Genomic DNA, 27229 nt, shown 5'->3' with positions numbered 1-27229 from the left:
AAACAATTTTCATGACTCCCTGGCATTTCTGCATATTTTGAGAGGGGGCACTGGCTCCCTTTTGTACTGGCATACTTTTCAAGGACCTCTGTATAATGAACAGAGGAAGAAAGAAAGGCATCTCTCCAGGGAGCAAAGGCAGGGGCATGCCTAATGCACATTATCAAAGATTTGCTTTCCCCAAATTCAGGCTTCTTCTCCCCTAATGGAACCTATTAGGCACCCGAGTGTCAAAACCTGCTTTTCTCTGTGCTAGCCTGGGGTTCAGGGTCAGCAAACTGGCACAAAACAAGGGCGGTCTGCGTGCTCCTCCTCTGTGACCAGTGTCATGAGCGTCCCTTTGTTCTGATCCATGTTCTCAGGACTTTCACCAGAATTCATGCAGCTTTGCAGGCCACTGTACCAGCTTGCAGGGAGAGTAAAACCTGAAGCCCTTCAGAGTTCTTGACAGATATGTGATCATTAGCTCCACTTTGAACAAATTAATTGGCAAATAGACTCTTCATTTGTGGGAGACAAATGACATTTTGAAATCCCTAGAAAGTGGTAATTTATGTAATGGCACACCTATGTCTGGGAACCAAATTCATCATTCATTCTTTTTGTTTTAATTTTAATTTTAACTTTTTTTTCTATTTTAAAAAATAATTCAGACAAGAAATACTTTCCTCTTAAAATATATGTCAAATCATGTCACTCCATTCCTCCAAACATACCAGTGACAACATCTTCTTCCTACTCAGTCACATTCAAACTGTTCCCCTCAACCTACAGGCTTCCCTAGGGATCTTTTCATGTGATGATCAGGACAAACACTCCCCTCTGCAGGCTTCCTGTCTCCTCCACACGCCCTACTTCATCTTCCTACACCGTTTGCCCCTGTGCTGGTCCCTGTTGTTCGAGAACTGATGACCACAGCAAAAAGTAGCCCCAGAAACAGAATTGCTATCTGTGGATACAGCCCAGCTTCAATATCTTCCTAACTTGCATGTGCACTTACTTATGTAGTCTTCTGATCCTTGTTTGGTGCATTGTGGTGTAATTATCTCTTAAGTTGTCATCAGATTTTGTTTTTCTTTTTTTTTCTTAATCTTACTGGGGCACAGAGCCTTGGAAGTAATTGATTTTGGGAAACAGAACCCTCCAGTACTTGACACCTCATTGGTATTTGGAGAAGGTTTCTCTTGCTCCAAACAGACCCCTCCTCTTTTATCATCTACACAGATAAAAGACTGAAGTTTCTGGTGACTCTAACAACTACGTTCTAGGAGGTAAGGTTGACAGAATCACTACCACTGATGGTCCGAAAATGGTACCTCAGGAGCTGTTTGTCTTAACTCTCTCCCAACCTCCAATCTGTCACCCTTCATTTTCCTCTAGGCAAGTGATCAAAACTGAAAGCCTATTTTCAACAAAGTAGCCATGAACCCTAAACTTATCATTCTGACGTTACCATCTTTCCATGTGCATGTTAACCATAACCCTCTCCCCTATTTTGTGTGTGTGTGTGTGTGTTTAATATGGAGCACTTCACGAATTTGTGTGTCATCTTTGCACAGGGGTCATGCTAATTTTCTCTGTTATCATTCCAATTTTAGTATATGTGCTGCCAAAGTGAGCTCTGTCCTATCTTTTTTGACAGTAAGTCAAAGAATCCCATTCCAAAAATGGACCTTTTCCCACTCTGCAAAATCAGGAGTGCTGCACAGAAAGGCCATGAACCTGGCCTGGTGGAATCATATTTCTACACAGTTGTCTACGCCTCATTGAATTGAAGTCTTAAAATTATTTTGCCTGGTGCTATGTAAGAGTCTTTGACTTACAAGCTTCACCCCATACAAGGCAAGATATCCCTTCTTTCAGGAGGCCAGCCAGGGGTAGAGGTCCAAGGAAAACATGGATGATGCCTGCCCTAACAGGACTAGAACAAAATTCTGATCCATTCTCATCCCAGATGGCCACATGCAACAGTTTCCTGCTGCTTCTTCAAGTCTTCCTAGGCTTTGCACACCTGTCGCTGGCCCTTCCTGAGTTTGTCCCCTGAGCCCACATAGCCATTCAGGTCTCTCCATTAAACAATGGAGCCTCATCCTAATTGGATGCTTGATCCATATAAATCCCATAACCCACTTGTGAAGCTCTCTCATTCTCTTGGCCCCGGAATAGCCTGGTCCTTGCCTGCTGGCTCCTTTAATAAGCTCACTCTGTTCCCAGAATAGCTGGGAAGGGGGAGGATTCCTTTTTCCCTGGGCATTGTTCTGCTTGCTTTCTACATATGTGTTGTTTTTGGAAGAATTCCTGTCTTGCTACTTGTGTGATCTGTCTTTATATTCTGAATTCCTTATTCTCTCTTAGTCTTCCCTGTATGAGTGGGATCTTTGGTTTTTCTTGCTTCATTTTTGGTTTGTGGGGGGGGGGTAGTTATGTGTGTGTGTGTGTGGTTATGTTTTCATGTAGTTATGTGGGGGGGGGATGGGGGAGGTGTGTGTGGGTATGGGGGGGAGCGGTGTGTGTGTGTGTGTGTGTGTGTCTGTGTGTGTGTGTGTGTGTGTGTGTATGTGTACCTTCTTCAGAAGCTTTTTCCCCATAGATGTGAGGGAGATTTTCTCTTATTTTGGCTTGGGCATACCTTCTAGCCCTCCTTTGGGACCTTCTGGGTCTTAACTCTCCTTAAAACAAACCTTATAATTCATAATTTACCCTTCTTTGAGTCTGTTTTCAATTCTCTGTCACCTTGGACAAGGACCCAAAAGTTGGAGGACATGGGCCTGGGGGCTCCTGCATCTCTATAGAAATTAATTCCTCCTGGAACCAAAATCTTACAACAATGCAAGACTATAATTAAATAAATGTAGAGACCTCTTTCTCCTATCAATCTACCTAATGTAAGTTTGTTTCTAGGATCTTTGAGAGAGCAGAGGGAAATTTTCCTTACTGATACCCTACTCAGAGACCACTTATGTAATCTTTCATCCTTCTCTCCTGCTTTTGAAAATTGAACACATGTTATTCTAGTGAACCGGAACTTTAGGACAAAATCTCTGGATACAGCAAAGGGAGAAGGCTCAATACCTATACTGGTACACCAATTAAAGAAATAAGTGCTTGTAAAAAGCAGAGAGAGACATTTATTCAGTGTGGCCTCTTTGGAAAGATGAGCAGATAAAGAGATCCCAGTCTGTCTTCTGGGGTGGTAACATGAGGTTTAGGCTTTGGTACAAGAAAAATTGGGATAAGGGCTGGTGAAATGGCTTAGTGGTTAAGGAGTTTGCCTGCAAAGCCTAAGGACCCCCATTTGAATCCCCAGGACCCACATAAGCTAGATGCACAAGAGGGCACATGCATCTGGAGTTCTGTGACAGTGGCTAAAAGCCCTGGTGTATCGGTTCTCTCCTCTATCTAACTCTCTATCTCTCTCAAATAAATAAATAAATAGAATATTTTAAAAAGAAAAAAAATGGGATAATATGCATGTATAGCAAAGAATTTCTGGCCAAGATACATCTATCATTATCTCAGCTTCAGTTCTGCAAACTTGTCCTAAGTTCTTATTGCTTAAGAAGACCAGCTGGTTGTCAGAAGATGACCACTTCTGCCCCAGGATCAGCCTCACCCTCATAGACAACTGTCCTCTTCCAGGGTAGGGAGGCATAGGAAGAAGAGGTCGACCCCTGTATGTTCAGCTTCTCAGATACTGAAAAGCTACTCGAGAAGAAAAAGAATGGCAAAGACTAACCGATTTGCCTTTAGTTAAAGGGGAGGAGACAGGTACAAGATGAAGGCAGGGCTCAGGCTTCCCCCTGCTTTCAGTTACCCGTGGGCCCAGGGAAGTCAGTGGTTTTCAGCAAAGGCAGCTTGGCAGTATCTGATTCATTAGCATAGAGGATATTAAAGACAGAGCATAGTAAGGTTAGAAGGCACTTATGACCCCATTACAAAAACTTTGCAGGGCCCCTCTGCACTTATACACAGGAAGGAGAAATGCATAGTTAATGACTGTGTTATTTTGGAATTTCTGATTCACACATCAAAATATGATCCTGAATGTCACAGCACTCAGAGAAATGTGACTGAAGTGCAAATGTCCTTGCCCGTCACACTCTGCGACCCTGTCTTCCACTATGTTACTCTATTACTTATTACTGCCTGGCAACAATGTCTTTAATACTCATCGTACATTTTTCTATCGTGGTTCTTTGCACCACACCTGAAGTAGATAGAGTTTCTATTTCCCAGGAGCACAGGTTCTTTCTGGATGACTCGTTTAGTCCTGGTGTAATAGGAATCTTGGTATCCTTTACCAATAAACTAACATATGCCAATGCACCAATAAATTTGGGGTATGTCCAGATACTTGTCTTATGAATGTAAAGAATTTAAATCCACAGATCACTGGGTAAGATTTAGAAAGACTTAATTAGATTAAGAGAAGGAAATGGAGAGAGCTCCCATCATGAGGAAGGCCTAGGGAGTACTGAGCCCATGTGGGAGTTAGGCTTTCCCCCTCATTGTCTCAGATGGGGCTGCAAGAACACAGGGCTTGGGGGTTCAGGAGGGATGAACAGCCTAAAAGAGGCCTTGCCCACCTGGTCAGAAGCTCTTTGTAATCGTATGATGGTGGGCTTTATCTTCTGGCTCAGGGGAGCCTGGGAGAGTCTGGGTTGGTCTGGACTAGGGAGGAGCTGGCTCAGGAAGAGGTCAGAACACCTGACTAGGGGGCAAATCAGACACTGAATTCTGGCCCTGCTGAGCTGGACAGTGAATCTTTTGTGGTTCACTCTTTTGGGCCCCTTTCCTGACCGACTCCTTGACAATAAAGCTACCTGACTAATTCCCTGTCACCCGCACTCAACAGCAGCTGCTCCATGAGTGCTGCAGATGTGAATGAGTGACCTCGCCATTGGAGTTCTCTAAGAGAACTTATGAGATCAACAGAAGGAAAGACTTTTATTTGAGGCTAAGACCATCACTTTTGCATGAAATGTACTTAGGAAAATGCTACTGCCTTTATTATGCTAAGCAAGGCTTAGACCATACTGAAGACCTGCTGGTAGTGAATCAAAGTCTCATAATCATAAAAGACTCAGTGACCCCATTATTCTGCAGGCCTCTGGTTGGTACCGCTGCTAGAAAACCCTGCAGCTGAGGCTTCAACCTGCATTTCAATGAGAGGTCTTTCTTAAGGAAGATGTTATCTTTGAATTACAAATGGGAGCCTGTGCTCTAAGACAGAAATTTGGAAAGGACAGTGCTGGGTTAGGGACCTTTGTGCAGCTCTTGAGGTTGGCTAGTCACCCACAATTGTCCTCCTACTGTAAGTGTAGCCCCTTGAAGCTTTCTGGGCTCAGCTAATGCACCCCAGGAACAATGCCTTCAAGTCATTCTTGAGGTGCGGTGGGGGCGGGGTACCTTTTTACATTGTATGGGCGACTAAGGTCTTCATGGAGAACAAAATGGAGAAGACCTACAGGCAAATTCACTAGCGATATAAAACTGTGGTGACAATACAGAAGCCCATGAGCTATTTTGTAATTAGTAGGGCCTTAGAATCTTGACAGATAATTCAAAACTAGTAGAGATTAGGGGAAAAGGAACAGAATCTCAGACTCTTAAGAAACAGAACATTAGGGTTGTTTGTGTAGAAAAAAACAATCTTATCTTGTGCTTAAGACCTAGGTGGGGATGAGTCACCCAGGAGCAGTTTGACGGGCGAGATACAAGAGTCATTCAAGAACATCCATCCCGTCATAGCACAGCATCATTGCAGAGCCTGCTGCGCCTGGCTAACCTGATGCTCTACCTGGCTCACCTTCATGTCCTCACGAGCAAAAACGGCCACAAATACTGAGTCCAACAACATCATGACTAAGACATGCCAAGTTCACTGTATCAACTGAGGGATTTGCTATTTGGTCCACATGACTGCAAGTTCTCTCCTGCATAAGGTAGTTTTTATTTATTTATTTATTTTATTATTATTATTATTATTATTATTAGTTCATTCCTCAGCATCCATGTTCTCTTTCTTTCCTTAGAGTAAGATGGTTGTTACTTTCAGTCACCCAGCAGTTGGTGGATGAGAATTTGTGAAATCACAGCACTTAAGAGGATTTTCTTTTTTCTATATATAACACAACTTTTAGGCTCTGATTTATACTTTGAGGTCAATATAAGTCATGGTTGAAGAGAAAATGCATAAATGTGTAACTATAAAACCTTCATGAAATTGTTAACACATTGGAACATGGAATCAGGGTAACCTAAATCTGTGTTTCTGGGCCATGGTCACTCACATTTGTCTCCAGAATAAACTACCTTTTATCTCCTTTGATGTGAGAGCTGTGTTTTTTCATCAATATAATAAACAAGTGATATGATCAAACCTGGTTAAGTTCTCTGTCCTATTCAAATCAGGAAATGAGAATGCAGTCTACCATCTTCTTTAGCTTTTATTTAATATTTAATAATGAAAGGGAATTGTCTCTGGCAGGTGTTATCTTTGTTGAGACAATGGCTCAGCTTTTATTATTCCAAACTGAGACTGAAATGCACCAAAAAGTTTCATTTCAGAGAATAATCAGAATTGGTGATTTGTACATTTTCAATATCATCCTACATTTCTGGTTCTAAAATTCCTAATAGCTAGCAACCATGATTCCAAAGAAAAGAAATATTTTGTCTATTCTTTTGAGACATCTCTATGTGGATACGATTTGTAGTGCACTGGGTAAGTGTGAGAAAGTCTAAAAGGCAAGAGTGAAAAGCCATGACGAACCAATCTTGGTGCCCAATCAATAAGGACTGCACACTGTAGAGGAGACAAGCATGCAGAAAGATAGCTACTATTCAAGGTGAGAGGCTGCAGTACACCTATCACAATCCCCTGTTTGGGTCACCTAGATATGAGTCAAGGGAAGCAATAATTGCTGTCTAGCTGGTCCAGGGAAGGCCTCTTGGCCTGCGTATTTCAGAATTGCCTGCCACAGGCTGGGAAAGGAAAGGGACAACTTCCCCAGGGAGCAAGGACAACCCACACAATACAGAGAGGCTGTGGGCTTTAAAGGCAACGGGTTTGAAAGACAGAAATGTAGGAAATAAGCACTTTAAAGCTGGGCTGTAGCTCAGCATCTTTCTTCACAAAGTTGACAACTGGCGTTCAGATCACCGGAATTGACATGAACCAGTAATCTCAACGTGCCTGCGGGCATGAGACATGGAGCCAGGAGACTCTGGAAGCTCAGGGGTGTTTCCAGTGGCAAAACAAGAAAGACCCTGGGTCAAGAGAAAAAGTGAGGACCAGCATCCGAAGTTTTCTCTGCCCTCCATGATCATGCCATGGCCCATGTGTATTCCTACACGTGCGCACATGCACACGCATGCACACACAAACACACCCATGCACACACATATGGTCACCCACACAAACACGCACAATCACACACATACACTAACACACATGGCACTTACAGTCGGCAGTTGAAGTTAACTAACCAATTGGTACCGTTTCTATAGAGACGTGTCCTCACTGGAATGCAGTCACTCTAAGAGGAGGAGGATGGGCAGGAAGGTGCACAATAGCCTCATGCAGCTTCGAGGCAGGTGAAACTTATGTGACCAAAGCATACAGTTTCCTCTCAAAGTTTTCACAGCCTCTGCTGCAAAGACCTGTGTCTTCTGGCAGCTCCCATGGCCCCCGCCCCTACACCACACACCGCCCGTAGGTGGGAATCCTTCCACGTCAGCTTCGGGCGTTGTGGACTTCCCAGCACCCTTCAGGCTCTGCTCCTGCCCTTCTGTGAACGCCTCTCGTGCTCCTCTTCCTTCTAACCTAAGCATGGCTCTGATACTTGCCAATCTTTTTATCTATTTATTTCATTTGGAGAGGAAGAATGAGAATTTTAATGGCCATCAGGGCCTTTTACCACTACAAACAAACTCCAGAAGCATGAGCCACTTTATACATCTGGATTTACATGGGTAGTGCAGTATCGAACCCAAGCCAGTAGGCTTTGCAAGCAAATGCCTTTAATTACTAAGTCATATCCCCAGATCATCCTTGTGCATCATGTTGAAGACATTTCCTTTTTTAAGAAAACAAATATTCCTCATTCATGCACGTCACATGAAAATTCTCAGCCAGCAAGCCTCTGGGTGTCCATGTGTTGAAAAACCTTCCTGCTCTCACATGGGACTCACAGAGACCTAAAGTCTCACAGGGCTAAAACCGCGAATACTGCTCTTCCTCGGTTATTAACACCTGCAACTGCTTGTTTAGTATTTATTCCCCAATCACTAGAACTTAAAATATCCCATTTGTGGACTCTTTTTTTTTAATTGACATTTGAAACCTTTTCATATAAGTTCTGCCCAGTCAATTTCCATATTTCCTAGTTGTTTAGCCCCTGGGAGAGTGCCCTGGTCCCCTTCTTGTGTGAGGAGCCTTCCTGACTTGCATCTTTGACATCATTCATACCTTTCTTAGGGAGGTTCACTAAGTTTCAATTATCATCACTTTTCAATTCTTTCACTAGTTTAATGTAATAATTTTCCATCCTTCTGTGTGATTATGGCATCTACATTCTACACATTACTGTCTTATTTGAAAGGAATAAAATTTGGGGGTCTATTTCCAATCTTCTATATTCTCTTCTATAGTTGTCTTTCACAGGTAAATATTCTGACATTAGATTCACACCCATTATGTATTTTCTTAATGCTTTTGATAAGTGAAAAATGCATTGACTATCATTTAGATTGTCATATTATTCTGCAATGAATCATATTTCTTTTAATATTTCTGGAAAGATGAATTATGCTTACTATGTACATAATATATATTTGCAAAATTTCTAGGTTGCACCTGAATTCTAGGGGGAGGAGCCAATGATAAAAATACTCAGCACTATTCTATCTGTTCATTGTCATACATCCTGAACCAATGTTTAACATATTTCTCAAACAGGCTGTCATGTACACACTCATTAGAACACCAAGATAAAGTAGTCACATCTGGAACTTTGATCGCCACCGTCTTTCCCACCAACTCCATCAACAAGTCCTGTTATTTCTACTATGTATCTCAAATTCCATCATTTTTGTCTAAGCTATTTTAGGTTTCTTAAATGACTGAAAATTGTTCTCCAAATGTCGATGCTAATTTCCATGTAATCATATGCCTATTTCAGTACCCACTTGCACCGGCAATATTTATTCAGTGTTCCCTAGGTACCCAATTCACAGCATGCATTGTTTAGTCTTTGAAGACAGAAAGGTGAAGAGAAGGCCCCACCCTTTGGGTAACATGTTGCCTTGTACAGTTTTCCTGCTTTGCTCTGGGGAGATCCTGCTTCCCCTTGTGCAAACCTACTCCAGGAATCTGCCTACTGTCCCCCAACACTTTTGCCTGGCTCCCACTCAAATGCATTGTCACCTGCTTTTCTTATTCCTGAGTGGAGCTCTGACTAACTCTGTGGATGCTAGATCTTTGCATCATTCCTGTTCCTCTTCAAATACCAAGAGACCTGCCTTGGCTCATCTCCCATTCCACCTGCGTCCCATCCTCCTTCCATTACCCAGCCCCTTGTCCTCTCTCCCTTTTAAGTTACGTTACTGTTCATGTGTTTGATTCCTCCGTCTTCCTTTAAGAAAACAAGTTCCATGGAAGAAGGGATCCAGGTTTTCTTCTTGTTTTCATTATTATATTTTTGCACAAAACTAAGCCTAGCCCATGTAAAGTAATCAATGAATAATTGCTTAACAAATAAAACTATAAGCAGATTTTTCTCTCTGGGTTTAACAAAAGAGCTTAAGGGCTGGAGAAGATGGATTAGCAGTTGAAGCATTTGCCTGCAAAGCAAAAGGACCCAGGTTCAATTCCCCAGGACCCACGTAAGCCAGATATACAAGGAGGCACATGCATCTAGAGTTCATTTGCAGTGGCTGAAGGCCCTGGCATGCCCATTCTCTCTCTCCCTCTTTCTCTCTCAAATAAATAAATAAATAATATATTTTTTAAAAAAAGAAAATGAAAAGCTTATGGAGGAGTATTAGCATCTGCAGATCGACTGGGCAATGACAGAAAGAAGGGGTGATCAGGGAGCTGGAGAGATGCCTTAACAGTTAAGGCTCTTGCTTGTGAAGCCTAAGGACCCAGGTTTGATTCCCCAAGACCCACATAAGCCAGATGCACAAAGTGATGCTTGAGTATGGAATTCATTTTCAGTGGCTCAAACCCCTGATGCACCCATCCTCTCTATCTTTCTTCTCTCTCAAATAAATAAGATAAAAATATTTTTAAAAGAGCTTAAAATTGTGGTGGATTAAGTTACTGTACACACTTTCTATTATTGTTTGAGATATTACTGAACATTTTAACAACAGTGGCAAGGAATGTGAGATTCTGATCCACAAGAGAGAGAGGTTTGGTGGCTAATCCAAGGGGGAAGGGGGACTAAGAAATGAAAGGAAAGATCACAAGAAGGACGGAAGAAGCTCTACCCTAACCATACAAGTCTGAACAGGATCTAAGAAAGGCATTGAATGCACCCTGGACCAGAGAAGCATGGTGCACACTGTGAGGCTAGATAAGACTGAAGGACATAGGCTCAGGCTGTGAACACTAAGGCTCTGAAGCAATTGTTTACAGGAAAAGTGGGAGCATGGAGCACTGTCGGCTTTGTGTGCCTGGCTTGTTCCTTGGGGGCACTTCAATTAGGCTGTCAGGCTCACTACAGTTTCAGAACAGAATCCATCAAAGGCTGAGCAATTGCTGCAGTATTGTTTCTTCTTGGCATTTCTTGAGCATATGATTTGTTTTCAAATAAATATTTAAAAAAATTCCCACCATTGGTGTGTATGTGTGTGTGGGGGGGGGGGGGCAGTGCTGTGGAGTCTTCAAGTCAAAGTTCCGTCACTGGGTAAACTGACACTCTGTTATTAATAAGGAGTAAACCTTGTGAGTTTATACCTGGTATATTCTATGATTAGTATGTGTCTTGAAGGCTTACTCTATTTATCTGTTTTGTCAAAAAGGAAGTTATCATAGGACAGGTGTAAGCGTCCATACCCAATGGTCTTGGAGATTTAATTAAAATCCAACACGTCGACCCTTGTGCAATACTAGAAAATTATGTGAAAATAGAGATGCCCAAATTATGAACAGAATAAATAGACCAGTTGGAGTATAGTTTCAATAAGGTAAATTACACACACACACACACGAGAGAGAGAGAGAGAAAGAGAGAGAGAGAGAGAGAGAGAGAGAGAGAGAGAGATTCGACATATGTATTCTGAGAAATGTTATATGTCAGATGTATGCTTGCAAGAAATCTTAAGGCTGTACTGACTCCACATCAGAAAGCAAGATATTTCTATTTTCCGCCTCCCACACCAATTCAGATTGCCATCATTTCTCACACAGTTCATCAGGATATTCTCTGTTACCTCTCCTCACCTTTTATGCAAGCCTAGACAGTGTTCATTTTATTATTCCTTACACTTATATCCCATTGTTCTCATAACCTCTCACTTTTCATTTCCCTTGGGAATTTACTTGCCCATATTGATTTTTGTTATGAAATTTCAAAGCTTCCTTAGAAATTTGAGTCTCATCCTCCTTTTAGGTGGATTCTAGTTGACTCTCACATACCCTATATATGAACAAAATCTGCATTCCATGTGAAATTGAATATATACTTGGAAATTTTGTTGATTTATGGTATCTACAAATAACTATAAATGGCAGAAGCCTTAAGAAATGGATTCATATTTCATAGGCATTAAGAAACTACTATAAATACATGCTAAGAACTTTATTAGCAAGTATAAGACATGAGTTTTTGCTCTGACAATGTGGTAAGGTTACTCTAAAAACATACAAATACCCTAGAATAGCAAACATAAAAAATAATCCTGAAAACCCAAGTGCTACAGAAATACCTCTGCATTGTCACAGAAGCCAGGAAAGGATGAAAAGGTTGGAAAGAGCTAGATGTGATCTTGAAGACCAAAGAGAAGACCTTAGCTATGAGGAAAGCCCTTGTCAGACAAAAGCTCCAAGACAAAGGTAAGAAAAGAATGCTGAAAATAAAGTCTTGTGAACTGTTAGCTGAGTTTGAGTGAAGAAGCACATTGGCCAGAAGGTCGTTTCACTTGAAACTAGAGCTACCATATTTTCTTTCTTTACATTTTCACATAGGACCATATATATCCTAAATGAGGAAAAGATTTTGTTCAAGGACAAAAACGTCCTAAGAATAATTCCCCTAGGTGGAAGAAGGAAGATTATATAGATGTGGTGCAATCTTGGGAACTTTCATTGACAATCTATGTGTATCTTGAAGTCTCTTTTCTTTTCTTTTTATTTTTGTGCCTTCTGAACTGATTTCTCAGTTGGCTTTGCTGTTGTGAAATCCAGAGTTTTCTTATCTCATATTCTCTTCAGGTTACTTTGTTTCCCCCTCTGAAAGCCTTTAGAATCTTGTGTTCGTGATAGACATTTCTCAGGAATGCACCTAGGAGAGTGACTCTTTTCATCCTAGGTAAAGTTCTCAACCTGCTTCCTGCCGAATTCCTCTTTTCTATGTCTCTTTTTATTGCATCTTTCAGACTTTGATTCAGGAGGAAAGACTCTGAAGTAGATAGATAAACCTTAAGTAATGTGCTTTTCTTTTCTAAGATACTTTACTTCAGAGTGACTGTAAATTATCAGGTATAATTTGGCAAGGTGTATATGGTCTATTTACATGTAAGTCCTTCTTCACTGTGTGACCAGCGATAAAAAATGGCACAAGTGATCTGCTAAGAGGATCTTTTTAAACCCCTACATAGACTTAAAGTCCAGTAGAAAGACATGCGACTTTCAGAGTAAACATCTTATCTCAGCTTCCCTACAATAACACCCAACCTCCAGCGAGGAACCTGTCACCGTTGCTGTACTTTCCCTGAGACATCCAGGCTCCTCAGTCTGACATGCCCAGGTGAATATTTCTGGAAGTACTCAAACCCAGTGAATAATACATGAAGATTTGTGTGAATAGACATCAGACGAGGATGAAAATTCATGGTTTTACCCAATATAGACTGCACCTCTAGTGATCATTAACCACAAAATGCCTTACAACTTCTCCCAGAAGACTTTGGATTCAGCTTCTCAACCCCACCTCTGTCTCTACTTTCCTCCCCCTCTCTTCCTGACCCAAAGATAAGAAGAGAGACTTTATACACCCCAATCCTAAGAAGGAAATATTTCTCCTAATGTCTCTCTGTCATTTTGTCCACAACAGGCAGGTCTAACTACAATATAAGACCTTAGGTTAATTTCTGAACCATCCCATCACTGGTCACTGACCTAAAGAAAGAAAGGTTATTGGGCATGGTGGCGCACTCCTTTAATCCCAGTACTCGGGAGGTGGAGGTAGGAGGATCACGGTGAGCTCAAGGCCACCCTGAAACTACATAGTGAATTCCAAGTTAGCCTGGGCCAGAATGAGACCCTACCTTGAAAAAACAAAAATAAAAGAGAGAGAGAGAGAGAAAGGTTTTAAGGTATAGAACATTGTATAAAAATGTGCTAGATCCTATAGATATATCTGAGGACCTTTTCCTCCTATTTTTATAGTAATTCAACACATAGGTATAAGAGTCTAGTCAAATAATCACTTGTGAAATCCACATGAATATGCACCATGTCCAGGGGAAAAACTATACATATTCCATCACTATCTGAGAGGAATAAAAGTAGCTGTGATTTGAAATGGTCTAAAACTACCACTTATAAGCCAGGTAACTCAGCACAGAAGTACTGAAAGTATTTTAACGCTTGGCTGTCTCAAGTAAAAGAGCTTTTTACTTTACACCTTGGGTCTAAAATCCCTGCCTTGCCCCCATTCAATCCACCAGTGCCTGCAGTTTAACATCATGAGCCAGACCTCAATGAACTAGCCATCTACATGTTCAAATGGGACAACATTTAGAAAAGCTTTTTAAAGTCATTGCCCCCTCTGAGAATCTCAGGTATGACACTCATTTTTTATTACCATTTCAGGATAACACTTAGCCAGGGGAAAATGGTCACAGTGTATCATATTATTTTGTTTGTGCTTTTCAATTGTGATCACGGGATGGCTCATTCTGGCAGCAGCAGGTCTCACCACCTTTAGGTGTCTGCTCATTTGGAAGTCCACCCCACCATTGGCACACCTGTCTCCTGACTCAGCCCTTTGAGTTACATTGGAAAATCATTTCTTCCCATAAATCATATTGCCATGATAGGGAGGATTATTATTACCAATATCACATACATATCTTAAGTAGTACCTACTATATAATGCTCGCTTCAAAAATAATTAAAAATACTTTATTCTCACTGGGCATTACAAAGTAAAGTTGATTCTCCTTTCATGGATTGTGGAAACAGAGGTCCAAAAGATGAGTACATTGACTATGCTCACAGATAAAATGTAATAAGATTGTAGTTCAAACATATTCATCCTTAAGGATGTTACTTTTTCATTATTAAGGCACCAATCTCATTTGAACAAAATAGATGTCTTATTGACCTTCGTATCCCCCACAAAATTTCCAAAATAAATGTTGATGTTCAATTTCTTAAATGAATCGAACAAAAAATATCTTCCATTTCTTCACTTGAAATTATACAGAGAGAAGCCTGGAGAACTACAGAAACAAACCTTTAGACAAATAGGCAAAACAACCAAGACCAGCGAGACCATTTGAGCAAACAAGAAATACTCAAAGACCCCTAGTAGTTAGAAAGACCAAAAACAAGTCAATTAATCTTCCAAGAAATATGAGGTTTTACCAGTTTTATTGCATGAACAAGCCAGTAATTTTAGATTTCTGAAGTTTCATAGAGGCAAAAGACAAAACTTCTGTGTTTTTCTTCTTACAGGGAAAATAGAGTTTTAAGACAAGATCCATGATGAAGATGTGGCCCAGCATCTCCTCATTTCAGCAAAGTCTCTGCACAGTGGCTCCAGTCTGGGAAATTACCCACCATTCATCCCCACCTACTTCCTGCGTGCAGAGGCCTCACAACGCAGCTGACAGTCTCTGCCATCTGTTCTTGGATAATAGTCATGGACAACAAATACCTTGGGACAATAAAGCATTGGTTTCTGTGTTTAGCTTTGTTTTCTTTGTCATTAATATATCCTGACCTCATAAAATCACTGCATGATATTTAATTAATTTAATCACTGCTTCACAAATCTGCTTGACTGGGACAGTATCATTCATCTGACATCTCAGGGAGAGCATGGATTGGGTTACTTTTGTCCCTATGTTGAGTTCGAATGCTTGCATATGATAGAGGTAGAGTTATTAAGTAGTGTCCTAAAACATCTAGTGAGAAAACTCAGGATTTGAGGGGAAAAAAAAATCCCTGTCAGCTCTGGAGAGTGACCAAATAATGCCAAGCAATAGCTTTCATTCTATTCTCCCTGGGTACAGAGGTGTGTGTGTGAAAGAACTGGGAAAAGGAGAAGTGTTTCAGTTAGCTTCACGTTGTTGACGTAAAGTACCTCACCAAAAGGAAGGAGTTTATTTCGGCTTACAGGCTCAAGGGGAAGCTCCATGATGGCAGGGGAAACCATGCCATGAGCAGAGGATGCATATCACCTCCTGGCCAACATCAGGTGGACAGTAACAACAGCAACAACAAGAGAATGTGCCAAACACTGTCAAGGGGGAGCCTGCTATAATGCCCATATGCCCACCCTCAACAGCTCATCTCCTCCAGGAGGCTCTACTTCCCAAATTTCCATCAGCGGGGGACCAAACATTCAAGACGCATGAGTTTATGGGGGACACATGGTTCAAACCAGCTCCAGAGGTAAGGGACGTCTAGTCGCAGACACTGATGGGGGCGCTCCTGGAAATAGCAGGCGGCTTGCATCTGCAGCTCCCCCACTTACACTACAAATTTTAACTCGGTTTTCTTCTTTTAAAAAATGGGCTCAATAGTCATCTTACAAACTTCACAGACTGGTGAGAAAGAGCTAAGCACTGCTGAATGTGGTCTCACAGCAAAGAGACCCATCGGAGTGAACGTGAGTGAAGAGTACATGAACCTCAAGTACGCAGGTCAGGAAGCTTCTATGTCCCGTGGCTCCAAAATACTGCAGGAAAAAAGATTAAGTATGATGTTACCTGTATCTCTCAAATGATTTTTGGGTTACCTACATAAATTAATATACTTGTATGTTTATGGGAAGGTAGTTGATAAGCTTGTGTTTCATGGATATATCTTCAAAAAGTCACAGAGTGAGGCCTTTATGCAGGGCTTTCCCTTGAGGTTTTTCTAGGTTGGAGATTGCAGGGAGCATTCAAATAGGCAGTGCCTATGCATACCATGGATGGTGTCTCAGATGCTCCCAAACTAACACAGTCTTCTACTGCTCAGATTAAGATCTTCATAACATTCAACACTGGCTGCCGAGGGGCCGCAACATTTGTGTGTGGGGATAAAATTGTGGATAATAATTTTTAAAAAAAGATATTGTGGTGTGGGGAATGATGTGAAGTTCTTTACATTTTCCTAGTTTAGTGTTATCTAATACACTTCTTTAAATTAATAACTTATGATAGGTTCAAGATGTCTCTTAAATCTTCATTTGAGGTTACTGCCAATGAATACCACTATGCTTTCACAATCAAGGGGTACAGTTCCAAGTCCTCATTTTACATACCAAAATCCAGATGCCCAAGTCCCTTGTATATAAAGATATAACATGGGCATATATCCTACCCATATCCTCTAGTAGGCTTTAAATTATCTCTAGATTACTTCTCACTCCTAATACATGTAAATATCATTTCAATCTCTATACTTTGTATAAGAATCAGTGAAAAGAAAAAAGAGTCTCTCTATATATACTACAGATGCATATTTGTTTTTCAAATATATTTGATCTGTAGACATGGAAGCCTCTGGTTGAATCTGAACATGTGGAATGCATGGCTTATGTATCAGATGCCTGATTCTGGGTGTATTTGGTATCACTGCTTAGTGCTATGCTCAGGATGTCTGGTAATTAAGGAAAGTTTAAATTCCTCCTTCAGTGGCTCTAAGGCTCGATATGGCTGAAAGAACCTGGGAGGAAACATATCACAAGGCTTATAGAAGTGTTTGTCTATATGGCTTATTTTGACTACACTGAGGATACTTTAGGAGAAAAGTCTCAAACATTAGGCAGTGCAACAATCAATAGCCAGTCACTTGGAGGATCATTCTAACAATGTAGAAAAGATACACGCTGCCTATCTCTATCCTTTGGAACAGCCCTTCTCTGTTTCAAATGTGTTTTGGCTTTAATCTGTGACTCTGCAGAAAAAATAAGATTTCAAATACAAATGTCACTTTAGAAATGATAATTGGCACCAAAAGCTCAATCCAATTCCTTTTACCTGGGAAGGGGGAAATCAGGAGAAGGAAAAAAAAAAGATAGAGAGAAAGGAAAAATGGTTAACAAGGCAAGAAGATTATAGCTAGATTTGAGAAGGAGGTGGACTTGCCTCTGACATGAAGGGGACGCATGAAGGACATATATCAACATGGCCAAAAATAGTGAATAAAATTATTCTGAGATGCACAGAAATTCCCAATGTTTATGAGTGAAGGAAAGACATATGCTCTGATTCAACATCGAGCACTTATCAAAATAGTTTTTGACATCACAATGGTCCCTGTATTTACTGTAGCAGTGCTAACAGCCTGCAGAAGAGACACAGCATAGATCCCCGTCAAGACTATCCTCTGGGCTGCAGCCCCACGAGAAAGCACCCTATCCTTGTGCTCTCCTCCTTGGCCTGGCACAATAAGACATGCTGAATAAGTGGTCACATGCATGGATAAAAGTGTGAACAGCTGAAGGGAGTATTTCTAATGATAAGGGAGCACTGTTCTTCCCTCATGGGTTGGCCCCGTAACTCTTGCTTGAAGTGAGCAGATCTGGAAATATTTGACTTTGTTCTCTCACATGACTATCACCTAGGAGGACCCAAAGAAAGAATGCCCAAAGAAGTAAAGGCTAGGGGCTGGGGACATGGCTCAGTGGTTAAATGTACTTGCCTGCCAAGCCTCATGGCCAAAGTGCGATGCCCCAGAACCCAGTTAAAGCCAGATGTAAAGTGGTACATAAGTCTAGCGTTTGTGTGTGGCAGCAACAGGCCCTGGTACATACATGTTCTCTCTCTTTCTCTCTTTCTCCTTGAAAATACATAAAATATTTGTTTTGTCTTTTAAAGCAGTGCTGATTTATAAGCCCTAAGTGGCTTCACAGAAATTAATTCATCAAGTAAGTTAATGATCCACATTGCAGTAGGCAATTTGACTCTCTCCTTCCCTCTCTCTCTCTCTGGATACAAGTAGGTGTACATGGATGTGCACAGGGTCTAGGGAAAGGGAGATCAGAAGCATTACCATGGCAACTAGACAGGACACAGGCCATGAAACAAGCCCTGAGAAAAGGACATAGCTTAAGTGTGCCAGGTGAAAAACAAACAAACATACAAAACAAAAGATAAAAAACACAAGCTTATCAACCACCTTCCCATAAAGAGACAAATGTGTTAATTTAATTAAGTAATCCCCAAACAAACAAAAAACAAACAAACAACAACAACAATAAAAAAAAAAAACAGGCATTTCCCACATAATTGGATAGCTACCAAGTGCTCAGCTGTGATGGTTGGGTTCCAGAAAAGACTAGACAGAATGGGACCACCAGAGAAACACACTGGCCATTTCTGTCATGCCGTTTTGTAGTTATAAGCCTATTGTTTATGAAAGGAATTTCACTGAGTAAATTCTGATGGACCAACCTTTAAGTCTATAGCTACATAATTTTTATTTCACAGAAAAATATCCTGTTAATTTCTGTGTTTTCCTAATGAGGTATACTTGGTAATCTGTCAGTGGCATCCTGTGTGTGTATGAACCAGAATCAACCACATTTTTCAGGAATATTGAAAATGAAAAGTAGCCAAAGGCATCCAAGAGCATGGTCAACATCCTCAGAGGCAGTGTAACAATTTGACGTCATTATAAGCAACAGTTTAAGAATTTGAAAATGCTGAAATAATCAAAGGTTAGAAAACATCATTTCTTAAATTGGAGTCCACTTTAATTGAAAATTTGTCTAAATTATTCAGAACAGAGAACGGTAAACAAGAGGCTGCCAAGATATTTTGGACCCTGCTTTTTGTTTGTGGTTTTTGTCAGTGTTGACAAGAAGTATCGGGAAAGAAGTCTTAAGAAATCAAGAACCAAATGCCAGTTTGTGAATTATACAAATTATTGTTTATCTGAGTCTTTCCCTTTCTGCTTCTCAACAGTACAGTTTTTGAATATTGACTCAAATAAGAGGGGGTGGGAAAATCAAAAAGGTAAATTTAAATATGCTATTTCCCACCACAATTAAAATCATAATTACTTTTCCAGGTCACAACAGCAACTAAAGCCAAAATTAATCCATGTCTAAATTTTGGTAGCTTTTTGCTAAGTGGAAGCTAAAATATTAGAACAAAAACCCTGAAAATAATTCACATAGCAAAACAATTCCTGAAACATGCTGTGATTTTACAAATGCATTGAATCATTATCACAGGAATATTTCATTATTTGAAAGTTTTAACACTTCATTTTATGAATGCATTTTATACATATCTCTTTTTTCTTTTTATTTTTTTGTTCCATCCTTCCTTTCTTATTATTTATTTTTGAGCCAGGTTCTCATGCTGTAGCCCAAGCTGACCTAAAAATCACAATCTTCTTGCCTCAGCCTCCAGGTAAACCAACATGCCTGGCTAATGTTCAGTTTGAGGGTCAGTTATCAACACAAGAGATCTCCCCACATACACATTAAATAGTAGCCTATAATAATAGATTATCTGTGTAAAATAATATTTGTTTCTAAATAATAGGCTATTTGTTTCTAATTATTAATTTAATTTTGTAAGAGCAAAACTGCTACTGTTTAGTTTTCATAATATTTCATATGTATTCTGAATTACGTGTAATTAGGTTGCAATTGTGATACAAAACATGAGCTGTGTTATTTCCCAAACACAATAACACATACATAATTAGATTCTGACTAAGGGGGTAAGATTATCTAGTAAGCTAGAGTGCTCTTTGATGGCTTGAGTTTTAGAAATTCTCCAGAGTCAGTTGATAAATGCTACACTTGAATGTATAACATTGTAAATAACTTGTAGTGCACAGGAAGGCCAAACAAATCACAGACCTACCCCAGCTAGAAGAGTGATGTCTCCATGAAATGCGGAAGTGGTACGTTGTCAAGCACCCTCCCCCCCCCCACATTAGTAGACTGATATGCCTATTGTCTCGCTGGAATGGAATGAAATTCTCTTTCCACTCCTTCTCACTGTGGGCAGGGAAGATACGAGACATACATCAAGAGTGTAATTATCTTAGTGACTGTACTGTTATGACAAATATTGATGTCCTGAATAATGCCACCATCACACAGTTAGAAAATGTTTAATTGTTATACGTCAAGTAAAGGAGTATGAGATGACTTAAAAATGTTAAGTGATAAGCAACAACTCCACAAAAATTCCCACATTGAACAGGTATCATTGAGCTCTAACAAACATCTTTACATACAGATATGTTGACTATCCTGCTCCATCATGGCATTGTTGATGGTTTACGGTGTTGTCAACTTGACTGTTTAGTAATCTTCAGAAATCCCTTTCAGGTGGGTCTCAGAGGTTGCTTTCAGGAAGGATTTACTGAAGGAGGAAGTCCTTCCTCCAGAGTGTGCCCTTCCCCCAGAGCGGGTAGACTTTATATCAGGAAGCTCTGGGTGAAAAGAGCCCCTTTCTTCCACTTGGCTGATGGAGCTGCTCACTGCCTTCCAGTGTAGATTAAAGACCAGCGCGGACTGAAGACAAGAGTCAAGTGAAGGCCTGCGTGGGTTAAAACCCAGCGGTTCCTCAGGAGGCCTCCAGGCTTTCAGCGCCAGGTTGGGATTGCTGAGGCATCTGGCCACATGGACTGAGCAGCTACCGAATTCCTTGATTCTCAGGCCTGCAACTGCTATTGGGCTACCATAAGCTAATCCAGTAAATTCTAGCAGTTCTGCTCCTCTAAAGAACCCTAACCAATATAGCATTCTTCCTCCTACCCATCTTCTGCAATATGGGGACAGTGGGAACCCACCCCAATAGAAGCTGCGGTTGACGAATAAGCAGAGTACTAAAGCATGGGTCATTTGTGACAACTTTCTATATAAGGAATTGATAATGGTGACAGGAAGCAAAGGGTAAAAAGACCAACAATGTTGAACCAAATCCCTTACAGCATTACTAAGGGTAAGAATAGTAACCGTACCCCGTCAGATCAATTTGATATTTCAGTGGTTCTCAAGTCTACTTTTTATTTGTTTGTTTTGTTATTTGAGATAGGGCCTCACTTTAGCTCAGGCTGACCTGGAATTCACTATGGAGTCTCAGGGTGGCCTCGAACTCACGGCAATCCTCCTATCTCTGCCTCCCAAGTGCTGGGATTAAAGGCATGAGCCAGCACGCCCAGCTTTCAAGTTTACTTTTTATAGCAGTGACTTATTTTACATAGATATCCCAGTTCCGAATCTATTAAGAAGCAGTCAAATGAGGATAAATGGAATTGAAGACCTGTAATGTATATGGATGGTGGGAACATTCCAGAGCCTTCTTCCCTTTGAATGGTTTCAGTCAATGCAGTGGCCCAGCCTCATTTGAGTGACTGAGTGTGGTTGGTACTGTGCCCCGCGATACACTTCAAAGACTCAGAATTATTTCAGATCTCTTTAGACCCTGAACTATTTGAGTGGACCTGAACCCACCTTTAAATGTATGAAAGTATGGAAATGTTAAATTTGATCAGAACATTTTTACATTGTCTATCATACTTTGTCAGACATCAGGCACAATGCAAGGAGGGACCCATAACTGTTGTCTTAATTTTTATGACACAGATTATTGTACTCCCAGACTTGTAAAGTGCTACTGGGTTCAGCTTGCTTTTGATCTCCTCCCATTAGTTTAATGGAAAGCAGAACAGTTTTCTGAAAAGGCCTAATTGACATATGAGCTATTTAAAGAATTTTTATGTTTATTTTATTTATTTATATCAGAGAAACAGAGAGAGAAAGAGGCAGAGAAAGAGAGAGAGAATGGGCACACTAGGGTTTCCAGCCACTGCAAATGAACTCCAGATGCATGCGTCCCCTTGTGCCTCTGGCTAACGTGGGTCCTGGGGAATAGAGCCTTGAGCCGGGGTCCTTAGGCTTCACAGGCAAGTGCTTAACCACTAAGCTATCTCTCCAGCCCTATCTAAAGATTTTTATACATATGCAAATGCATAGTAACGAATTGCTAGAATGTATCTTGAAGTAATTTAAATTATTTTAGGTAACAAAAAATTTTATGATGGTTATGATGAAAGAAAGACAAAGTAAATACTGGTAACATAGATAATTAATGTATATTTTGAAAACCCCATGAAATCAGGGGACACTACTTAAATCATGGGTGTCATAGTCCCCTCTTGAGCTCATGTGTCAAAGGCCTAATCCAAAGCCAATGGCATAATTCGGGGCTATGGCAGAAATATAGGAAAAGAGCTGTTTGGAAGCCATAGGTCACAGAGAGCATCGAGTCTGTGGAGAGTGTCTTGTCCACAGCCTCTCTCTGTCTGCTTCCTGGCCTCCATAAAATTCCCTGCCGCCATTCTACTCAGCCTCACAACAGGCCCTGTTCAGTGAACAATGTGCCAAAACCTCTGATACCCAGAACCAAACCAAATCATGTCTTTTTCAAATTTGTCTCTTCAGGAATCTGTCCTAGTGATGAAAACTCTAACACAGAAATGTTAATATCAAAGGGGCATCATAGGCATGACCATATCTGTCTAATATGAAATCAAGAAGCTTTTGACACAGGGCTATAGTGGAAATTTTGCAATGTCTGGAGAAGCAGGCTAGATAGAGAAAGCCATGCGCAGAGGTTAATGGATGATTCTGGTGGGAACTTAGAAGATCAGAAATCTGGTAGGAATGGGGACAGTAAACACTGCGTTCAAGTTTGAGATGAAACAAGAGAAGTGCGTCAGAGGCCTTTCGTGATAGACTGTGTGGTGGTTTGAATGCGACATGTCCCCACTAGCCTCATGTGCTTGTGACTAAGCTTCCTACTAAATCCTGAGCTGGTGGAGCCCTTTGTTTTGAGATGTGGAACCTATTGGGGGCAGTTGTGTCACTGGGGGTGGGTTTGAGGGGCTATGATTTCAGTCCTACTGGGTGTTCAGAGTTAACTCTCTCCTGCTGCTTCCTCCTAGAGGACATGACAAGGTGACATGCCGTGCTGACTGTTCTGTCCTGCTTTCTCCACCGTGATGGGACTTCACCTTGGAAGACTGAGCCAGAATAATCCTTTCCTTCCACAAGCTACACGAAGGTAACTTCTAAATATGGTGAATAGTAACTTAACCTTCATTCTGTTCACTCCTTGAGAATTTATGAGAGGTTCTGTCTTAAATAATACTGACTAATCAATCGTGTGGCAGAGACTGTAAGACAGCCTGGCATTCCAGCTGTGACATTATTGTCCCTGCTTCTAGCAAGATTTAGAGTGAAAATTGACAGTCAAAACCAGAGTGTAAGACATAAAATCTTATAGTTTTACTAGAAAGTAAGCATGTTTAAAGTTGGGATTAAGGATGGTATGATTGTTAAATAGATTCAGCCAAGCCACAGCTGAAACCATAGAGGAATTAGAGAGACAAGCAAGAGCACTGATTCCATGCTAAACCTCATAATCAGTGTGTGGGTGTAGAAGAGAGACTCTAAGGATATTCAACGCCTACTGAAACAGAGACCCAGAGGGTCCTAAGAGCTCATCACTGAAGTGGGCTTAAAACCCACCCACCGGGGCTCAGGGAATTTGCAGAAGGGGGAGGTGGAAAGATTATAAGAGCCACAGTTGAGACTTCATATCCAGAGGCATTCCCTTCCCCCAAAGATAACTGAGGGCTGCTCCCACAATGCATAACAACACAACACCATGGGGGAATATCTGCAACCCCACTGAGGAGAGTCCCCAGTGGAGTGGGGGTAGGGACACGAGGGTACCAACACATGATAAAGTCATACAAAATATCTTGATAATAATACAAAATAAATAAATAAACACACAAATAAAACAGCCAATTATTTTCACTGGGACAACAATAAAAAAAAAAAAATCTAAGTAACAATGTAGGAATCAGGGGACCTTACCTTCTGTCAGATCAAGGACATGAAAGTATGAAAGCACCTTGTAAGGCATTTTCCTCACAAAGAGAATACTGTAAAAATGACTTGATCAGACAGAAATGCTTAGGGAAGTGTTTCCCCAGGTTTAGCTTCCTAGACTCTTAGGTAATGCTGTTGCCACACAGCAGCAAGGGTGAGGGGCCTGGCCACTGCGCAAGCTGACAGTGAGGTTGATCAACAGAACGAAAAACAAAGATATGTACTATGTGGCAAATTAACTGAACACCCTCATTTGGAATGAACCAGTGCATGTTAATATATTTAATATATTTAGATTTAGTTCTATAGAAAATGTGTGTTCTCATTTTTGTTAATACCAGTAACCTTTAAAAGTCAGTAAATATCAAGGACTAGATATTTCATTAGTTTCAGAATAAGGCCTATGTTTTCATGACTTTCAATAGCTTTTGTAGGTAATGGTACATTCTTGAAAGACACACATGAGAAATAAAACCTTGTGAAGATATAAAATATTTGTCCCTTCTTGCCATTCACACACATTCTTGGCTTTCTCTTGTCCAATTCTTACATTTCTTGGTATACGTAGCCTCTAGGCAACACTCTATGTGAAAAACTGTCCGCAACTCGCCAAGTAAGTGCCAACACTCACATCCAGCAAGGCACAAACATATGTTAGTGTGCACATCATTTACTTGAGGTCATTCACACCACGGTAACTTAAGTAATAATGAAATAGTTTCTTAATGCCATCAGCATGGATTCAAAAGATCATCATCAAAGTCCAGATTAAAATTGACTTGTGCATTTTTTTTTCCAGGATAAAAACAGAAATAAGAATTTGCAATTTCTTAGAAACTATTGGATTTTAGGACTGTCTACAGGCCTTTAAATATATTCCATTTGGGCTGGAGAGATGGCTTAGCAGTTAAGGCATTTGCCTATAAAGCCAAAGGAAACAGGTTCAACTCCCAGGACCCACTGAAGCCAGATGCACAAGGGGACCCTTGTGTCTTGAGTTCATTTGCAGGGGCTGGAGGCCCTGACATGTCCATCCTCTATTTGCCTCTTTCTTTCTCTCTCTCTCTCTCAAATAAATAAATAAATGAATATATATATATATATATATATATATATATATATATATATATATATACACATACACACACACACACACACACACACACATATAATTTTTTTTCCATTTTCCATTTGGACAATGCAAGTATGCAAGTCATGGAAGGTTTAAAAACTGAGACTGCAGGCCCCTTGAGTAACATTATTTAAATAAACACCGTACTTTATAATTTGCATTTCCATTAGAATTTCTTTAAAATCAGCCAGACAATCAATATTTTTGCTTTACTATACATTATCCTCCACTTCCTAGATAATGGTGCATACACCCATCTCTCTTTTTTCACCCACACTCTTCCAAACTGACCACCTGTGTCCTTGTCGTTATTCTCCAACTTATTGATGCTGGAGGGAGAGCAGGCAAATCTTCTGTAGATGTCTGTCCTGCACTGTTTCCCAGAGGTGTCATCAAGACAGAGCTAAGGGGGAAATCCCACTTTGCTGATGCTCCTCTTTGTACTTTCTCCATAAATTATTGCTGGGAAAATTAGTCAGTCAATAAGGTTTGATGAGTTAATTTATGACTAGTGAGTAAGCGAATTATTTGCATGAACTTGCACAGATGACTGTGTAGTCAATCACTTTGTGCCATTAATACCACCTGTCCCCTCCTTCCATTTCCCCTCTCTCTCCTGTCTCGGTGTTAGTGTGCTTGCATGTAGAAGTGTCTACACATGCACACTCATGCATGTATATTTCTTCTGCTCAGTTGGCATATTAACAAAACATTATTATTTATGAATATTATCTTTTGATTGTCAGTTTCATAGTAACCAAGAAACCAAAATATGACATTAATTGGATTCCTTATGTACACATCAAAGTTAATGTGCCCAAAACAAATATCATTCTTCCCTTCACCAGAATGTTCTTTGATAAATATTGCTTTAATAATGATAGTGGAAATTCCATCATTCCACTCTCTAGACAAAAATTTCAGTCTAAAGAACTCTAGGGTTCCTGCTTTAGAGCTGGCATTTCTATGTGGGGTCTTCTTTAAGAAACTTAGTCATGTGCATACTTACTTTCGTTAAGTTTCTGATCAAATATCATGTAATCTCAAAGACTCATTGGATAATCTACCAGACATAAAATCATCATCATTTTACTCAGCTTTGTTTTTTTCTTCACATGATCTTACATAATTTTCCTCTCTGAACACAATGGAATCCAAACCACGTTGCATTGTATGTGTTTGTTATCTCCTCCCAAGAATAAAACATACCTGAGGGTCAATAAGAAGATGTAGAATTAGGGCTGGAGAGATGGCTTAGCAGTTGGGCGCTTGCCTGTGAAGCCTAAGGACCCCAGTTCGAGGCTCGGTTCCCCAGGTCCCACGTTAGCCAGATGTACAGGGAGGCGCACGCATCTGGAGTTTGTTTGCAGAGGCTGGAAGCCCTGGCGTGCCCATTCTCTCTCAATCTCCCTCTATCTGTCTTTCTCTCTGTGTCTGTCGCTCTCAAATAAATAAATAAAAATAAATAAATAAATAAATAAAAAGAAGATGTAGGATTAAACAGTTTCTATCCCACAGGCAACTGTTGTCTTCATTGTTCTTGTCTCTGAATAAAGAGCAACATATCATTTTTGAAAAAAAAAAGATGAAGCATGGCTGTTTTATGGTATTACTAGTATGAATATTGCCTTAACTGATGAAATTTTATGTTTCTTCCAGATTTCTGTTAAAAAAAAGACTCAAAAAACTCCAGTTTGATGTGACTCTGTACTTGTATGCTAGAGCTTCACGGGAGTCATGGTGTTGTGGGTAATAGCAGTTACCTTCTTGTTGCTGG

The 27229-nt window shown here is 40.5% G+C and overlaps 1 protein-coding gene and 1 non-coding gene across 3 annotated transcripts in view; both read right to left on the bottom strand.

Moving 5' to 3' along the window:
• Nalf1 (NALCN channel auxiliary factor 1) overlaps positions 1-27229 on the bottom strand; it is a 564025-nt gene that overhangs the window by 326383 nt on the left and 210413 nt on the right. The window lies entirely within an intron of this gene.
• Positions 1515-1622, bottom strand: LOC123459688. Its single transcript, XR_006636446.1, has one exon. It is a non-coding gene; the product is annotated as a U6 spliceosomal RNA (small nuclear RNA).

The sequence above is a fragment of the Jaculus jaculus genome, chromosome 3, assembly GCF_020740685.1.
Source record: "Jaculus jaculus isolate mJacJac1 chromosome 3, mJacJac1.mat.Y.cur, whole genome shotgun sequence".
Taxonomy (NCBI): domain Eukaryota; kingdom Metazoa; phylum Chordata; class Mammalia; order Rodentia; family Dipodidae; genus Jaculus; species Jaculus jaculus.
The sequence above is the reverse complement of the archived record's forward strand: the minus strand, read 5'-3'. Positions and strand labels throughout refer to the sequence as shown.